Here is a 6,694-nt window from a genome sequence, read left to right on the forward strand (position 1 = left end):
TTATGTGCATTACATTTAAGAGAGTGAACTTCGGAGGGTTGCTATGGGAAATGGAAGATGTCTCGAGCTCTGGTATGGTGGGTGTGTGTTTTGCAATGTTTGAAGTTTGTGTTTATGACATTACCAAGGTCTATCCACGAGTTTGAAATTTTACCCAAAATGTAACACTTGGGTACCCTTGATCTGAGCCATGCACCTATACATGGTACAGTATATATTATCTTTATAGTTTTGGCTTCTTCCTTGTCGGGAGTCACTACAGTGGGTCATGTTCTGTTTTTCACATATTGACACAGAAAATTGAAAAGTACACCTTTACTTTTTAGTAAAATATACAGATCATAGAAAAAAAGGAACACTTAACATTTCAACGTGATAGGTTTAATAGACTTAAAATTATGAATAAAACCAATTTTTTTTCAGTTTCAGTAGCAGAACGCATTCATTTCAATTTTAAAGATGACATGCTCCAAATATGAAAGTAAAACTATAGCATCATACATTTTCAAATCGCACCCAAAAAGGCACACCGAACGCCTCGTATTTCAACACAAAGCAACACTATCTTGAAAGGCGCACGCACGCACACACACAGAAGCAGCACTGTGCATTTAGCAAAGTGATTTGTCCACTGCACACTGTGATGCTGAAATATGCCATGCATGAACATCAAGTCAATCTCTCAAATGAGGTCACGGAAGACAGCGAAGGCTCGTCTTCATCCATCAACACAACCTCATCTCATTCCAGAAGGAGACGACAACAACCCTCCACTTATGGAACACCTTCTCGTGTGCTCGATAACGTGTACGTATCAACGCATCTCGCTGTTGCTGTGGTCACGACATATACATGCAACACCGGCGTCCCTTATCAAAGACGCATTTTCTGCATAGGAGTCACGTACTTTGCCAGACGACACTCACTCATCACCAATGCACTTTTCCTGACATTTGCAACCGTGTGGTATTACCAAGAAGGCCTTGACTTTGCAGGGGTGACATTTGGGCTCTGAGTGAGACATATTGTGGGAACGTTAGACGGCAGCAATATCTATTCTGCCTGTGCAGAAATAATAAGATGCAAAATGCCAGAAAACAATCCAGGTATGGGTAATGTTACCAAAGATATTTGTCGTATTCAACATATATCAATATATTGAATAAAGGCATTATGAAGACATAATAAGACAGTGGGTATGTAAATTCAGTTGAATTCAATTAATATTCTGGCTTGTGGAATTTAATCGAAATCTGTCAAAGGTCATGTATTCTACTATTTTCCACCCATTTTAAATAAGTGTCAGAGGTCCCAGAATAGTGTCTTGATAGATACTTTATTTTTATCCAGCTTCAGCTCAGCAAAAATGTCCTAATAAACGTAGTCACTTAAAAATAAAACAAACAAAGCAAAATAGGAAAGGTAAGGAAAATAAGAAAATAGAATAAGAATAAATAATCAAATAAATACGGAACAATCACTTCAATTTTGATATACATAATACTCATACATGTTCAGTAATCCAAACAGCTAGTAGCCAAGCTAATTGGCTAGGTAAAGCGAATAGGAAATAATCTTGGCATATCCGGTTGCAAAGATTGCCCGCAGTTCTGCAAACGGGCACAAAAGAGCAGGAGCGGCTAGCATGTGTCCAAGAAGAAAGTAAAATACTCCAGCGTGCAGGTAAGCTGCTTAACTAAATGCACTAATGACAACTCATGAGCAGGTGAGGCTCCTCACACCATCCAGCACCGGGGGGGACCTAAGTAGAAACAGAACACAATCAGTAGGGAAGAACAGGAAGATGTCGAAATATAACAAGACAAGAACCTGAACGCAGTGTGATCATTCTATCTATAAATGTATGTTCAGCAGCAGCCCTGGGCACCCCCATTTGGTCAGAATGGTACAATCTTGACCACATGACATTTTCATATGATTTGACTATGAGGCTGACAGTCGAATCAGACTCTTCCAAATCAAATCGTCGATTTTAAGACATGGGGGTCCCAATGTCAGCATTCAATGTTTTTGCGTCGGACATGTGTTATGCAGAAGACATTAGGAGTGTCTTAGAATATTCGACTATTTGATGATTCGATTCGGAGGAGTCTGATTCAACTATCCATCTCGCAGTTGAATCATACGAAAGCATATGAAAATGTCATGTGATCAAGATTTTACCATTCTGACCAAATGGAGGTGCCCACGGCTGCTGCTGAACATACATTTTTACACAGAAAGCCTTTGTTTTTGTCATTAATAGCCAATTTTTATACAGGTTTAGCCTAATTTGAATTGAATTGAATTGAATTGAAAATGACTTATGTGTTAAAGATTTGCAGTTTTGTAGTTATTATGTTGCTCATATCACGTTTGGTTTCTCGACAAGCTCGATAAGACCTTTTGGATATTGGATTTCGCAGTCGCAGTTTTTGTCGACTTGCTCCTGAGATGTCCAGAGTACCGAAGTCTACACACCACCCAGCTAGGCGGAAAAGAACATAAGCAAAGGAAAGGAAGGTGAGGAGGAATACGAGCCACGCTCAAGCTAACACCACACAGACTCCCCTTACTGAGTATTTTCCTTGCTAATGTGTGGTCTTTAGTGAATAAAACGGACGAGTTATAACTCCAGTAAGAGACTTTTGGACTGCAACGTCATAATTTTCACTGAGACATTACTAAACAGCGGAGTACCGGACAATGTTATTGAGCTAGCCGACCGACACACAATTTGGGCTCATAGAACAGCCATTGAAGCTGGCAAGACCAAAAGGCGGAGGACTGCGCATCAATGTGAACTGCTTTCTGTGACACACCTGCCATGTTTGTTTATCTGAGTGTTTTAGTCTTTTTCTTTAAGGTGGAAAAAGTCCCAAATGAGGTCTGTTAATTTGTATCGACTATTAGCTGCACAAAACGAATCAGATTCGACGATGAAAATCCTTAGTCGAAGACCGCCCTAGAAGATATACAGATCCATTCCTACAACATGTGTGTTTATTGTTTTTATTTTCCAAAACAAGTGAAGCCTCAAGGTTTTAAGGTGTAGCAAGAGGGCAACAGAGCAGGATGAAAACACTGAGGAAGAAAGTAGGAGAGATGGTGTGTGACATCGACATATTGAGAAGTTGAGAGAAACGTGACTCAGTTGCTCCATTTGGCCTCACTGACAGAGAGGAAGAACGACGGCCATTGGCAGGAATGGAATCAGTAGATTAAACATTTCTCCCACTTTTCCTTCTTGCCTCCACCGTCTCACCCTCCCTCTCACTTGTCTTATTTACTCGTTTCATTGGCAAGGCAAATGTCGCAGAGATGCCAAAGTGTGGCGCAGGAGCCTCCGTCACAGGTAGAAGATTGATAGGGTGATTAAATATCCAGCAGTGGAGTATTAGTAAGCACTCTTGACCATTAGTGCCAGGAGGCGGCAGGGGTGCGTGAAGAAATTGTCAGTGTCTGTGCTATTATGGACTTCACTCCATCTCTGAGGATGCTTCAGCATTTGCACTGAGGTTGTCTGAGGCACCATGTGACAACCAGGACCTGCACCTAATTTCAGAAAACTGTGGGACAGTTTGTCGCATGGCATACTCCCACCAAGTCAAAAGGTTTTCAAGTTTGGGCTTTTGATGACATCATGAAGGAAAATCGTTCTTCCTCATGAACATACAGCCTTTGAACCGCCCCAGCTAGACAAGCACGCCCCCATGTAAATGTCCACCACTTCACTGAGGACAGCTTTGTAAAGACAAAAAAAAAAGGGCAGGCTTTGCGACACATATTAAAATAAAGCGTTTGCAGTTTTGACACAATCAGCACCACTGACGTTAGCTTTTATGTAATTCTTTAAGTCGCCAAGCAGTATTTACAACTGTGAAATAGAGGTGAGCTAACATAGGTGTTATTTACCAGGTAGATTAAGCCTTCGGTCTCGGCAGCCAAGACGTGGCAGCAGGCCCCGTGTGCTCCTGTGTGACCTTTACTTTGAGGTAGTTACGCTGACCTGGAAAGTCCGGGGTGCTGATTGGTTTAGGGAGCAGGAGATGCAATCTGCTGATGAATACTGAAAAGGTCAAGGCAGCCTCTCTACAGGAAAGCCGTCCTGTCAGGCTACATGTTGTCTGAAACGCATCTGATAGCTACTTTTTTTTTTGTCTGATCTGATCCCATGCCTCGCTCTCGCTCATTTTGGCGATCATTGCGTACCCGGTGTGTCGAGTGTACAGTATTTGCCCCTGTGGTGTGTATTCATTACTCTCGGGATTGTATTTAGGAAACACAAAAAACACATCTGACAGACCGTGATTAGATTATCTGAACAAATATATCATTTTTCATTTAGTTTTCCAGTGAATATACGACTGCTCATCTGTAGAATATTTACTGCTAAGTAAACATGGGATTCAGCACTCCCACAGTTACAGTTTACTGACTTTTGACAACCTGTGCCCTATGTTTGATTTACCATGGGTGTTTTTTTTAATTGAACATATATATTAGATTATATATTAAATTATTTACTGTAATCGTCAGCAGGCGAAACAGGAAAACAGGAAACAGATGCAACAAAATAAAAGTACAGCACAGGATCTGATGGCAGAGATAAACAAACCTATAAATCCAATCTGTCATGCGGAACATTAGTTATTTTTTAAACATAAAAACTCATTACTGTATATATAACTTAATTTTTTTAATTTGAATAATGTTTTTGAGTGCGTTGGAAAGTGGAAAGGAAAACTTTTCTCTCTCTATAGAGCAGGGGTCACCAACATTTTTCCTTGTGAGAGTTACTTTTACAAAATGAAAATGGCCAAGAGCTACTCATTTTTGTAACATTTATTTTCAGAGCTTATTTTAAACCCAAACAAAGCAAATATGCTTGTTTTACCAGAACATTAACAAAATGCTGGTGTCCACAACTCACATTTTGTATTTCAGAATGCATTTCTTTCGACTGTTCTTTCATTATTAACTGAAAACCTGAATGAAAAGCAGGCTTGCGGGCACCTCATGTGGTCGTGGGGAGCTACCTGGTGCCCGCGGGCACCACGTTGGTGACCCCTGCTCTGTAGTATATAATATACTTATAATACAAGGGTATTGCTCAACATAGCAGCGTCAGAACCAGTGTTGTAATAGGACTAAGGAGCAAACTGTTCAGACAATATTAATGCTGCTGATGAGCTAATTGTAAACAAGTGTGACACATGTGAGTTTCACACCAACATTTGAGCAGTGCAACCAACATTTTAAAGTTCATGCAAAGGTCGATAAAGCTGCTGCATTGCTAACCACTCAAGCTACTGCTGTCAATGTTTCTCGACCCGGTGCTAATTAGAGACCCTTATTATTAGCTTTTGGATAGCACACACCTGCCGACTATCGGTGTAAGAGATTAATAGAAATTTCATTGATGCCAGGCTCGTTGCCAGTCCAGGGTGTGCCCTGCCTCTTTGGCCGAAGTCAGCTGGGATAGGCCCCAGCTCATCCATCACCCTAATGAGGACAAGCAGTATAGAAAATGGATGAATGAATGAATGAATTATGTCAGTCATGGCTAAAAATATTGGCATACCAAAGAAGCCAATGTTTTCGGCCAAATATGGCAATGTTTTTGGCCATGGCTGTATGAATTAGGCTGATTTGGTTATATTTCATACGGACATGCCCTGAAACATTGCCAAACCTTTGGCCAAAAACGTTGGCATAATTTTGGCCATGACTCTATCTGATCTGTGCGCTGCAGTTGCACTGGCAGATGTCCAAAACATCATGTCAAATGTTTTTGTCCAAAAGCGTACAATTCAGTCTACAATATGTTGCTTAAAAATATATATTCTGGGGGGAATTAGCAGGTGTACACCAAACCCTCACTGGTTAATTACTTAATTGGGAGTAAGCCCCAACATTTTTTATCCACAAAAATTGCATTTATACTCAGTAGACATTAGACATAGACATACTGCTTGTTTAGACTATAAGGGTCAAAGAGATTTGTTAGATAATGCGCTTTTATTACTTGTTTAATGTTGCCTTCGCATTCGGTAATTGTTCACAAAAGCCTTGTGCAGAATTTACATTATGGTTTAAGATCTCCCTTGTTTGGATGAATCTGTGTTGCAGCAGAAGAGATACAGGAACTTTTATTCATCCACTAGCCCAAGGGTCGGCAACCTTTACCATCAAAACAGTCGTTTTGCCTCCTCTTCCAGTAAAAAAACATAGTCGGGAGCCGCAAAACATTACACGGCTTATAAACTTGTAAAAATTGTGATCTTTTTTAAATGTTACCAGTTATAACCACAGTGTGCGCCTACATGTGTAGGCCTTCTCTGAAATAATTTCAACATGTAACTCTGTAAGCCTTTCTGAGTGGTTCCCATATTTGTGTACAATTAAAACAAAATGTACCCAACTTTAACATAAAAATGTCCGTCAGAGTTAAGATATCAGTGTTGTCTGCTCAATATGGTTTACGGCTGCACTGAATTGTCATCAATAACCATTCTATCGGTCCTGTCCTTGCCTGTCTTTGCAAAGAGAGGCATTGTTTCATGTTATGAATAATTTCTTGATTATTTTTTACTTTGAAGAATAGATGCTCTGATATTTTTAGTAGAGAACGATTAGAACGACTAGAACGATTCTTTCATGTATTCTCCATCTGTGAATGGCGTCCCCCTCC

This window comes from Dunckerocampus dactyliophorus, chromosome 8, assembly GCF_027744805.1.
Source record: "Dunckerocampus dactyliophorus isolate RoL2022-P2 chromosome 8, RoL_Ddac_1.1, whole genome shotgun sequence".
Lineage (NCBI taxonomy): Eukaryota > Metazoa > Chordata > Actinopteri > Syngnathiformes > Syngnathidae > Dunckerocampus > Dunckerocampus dactyliophorus.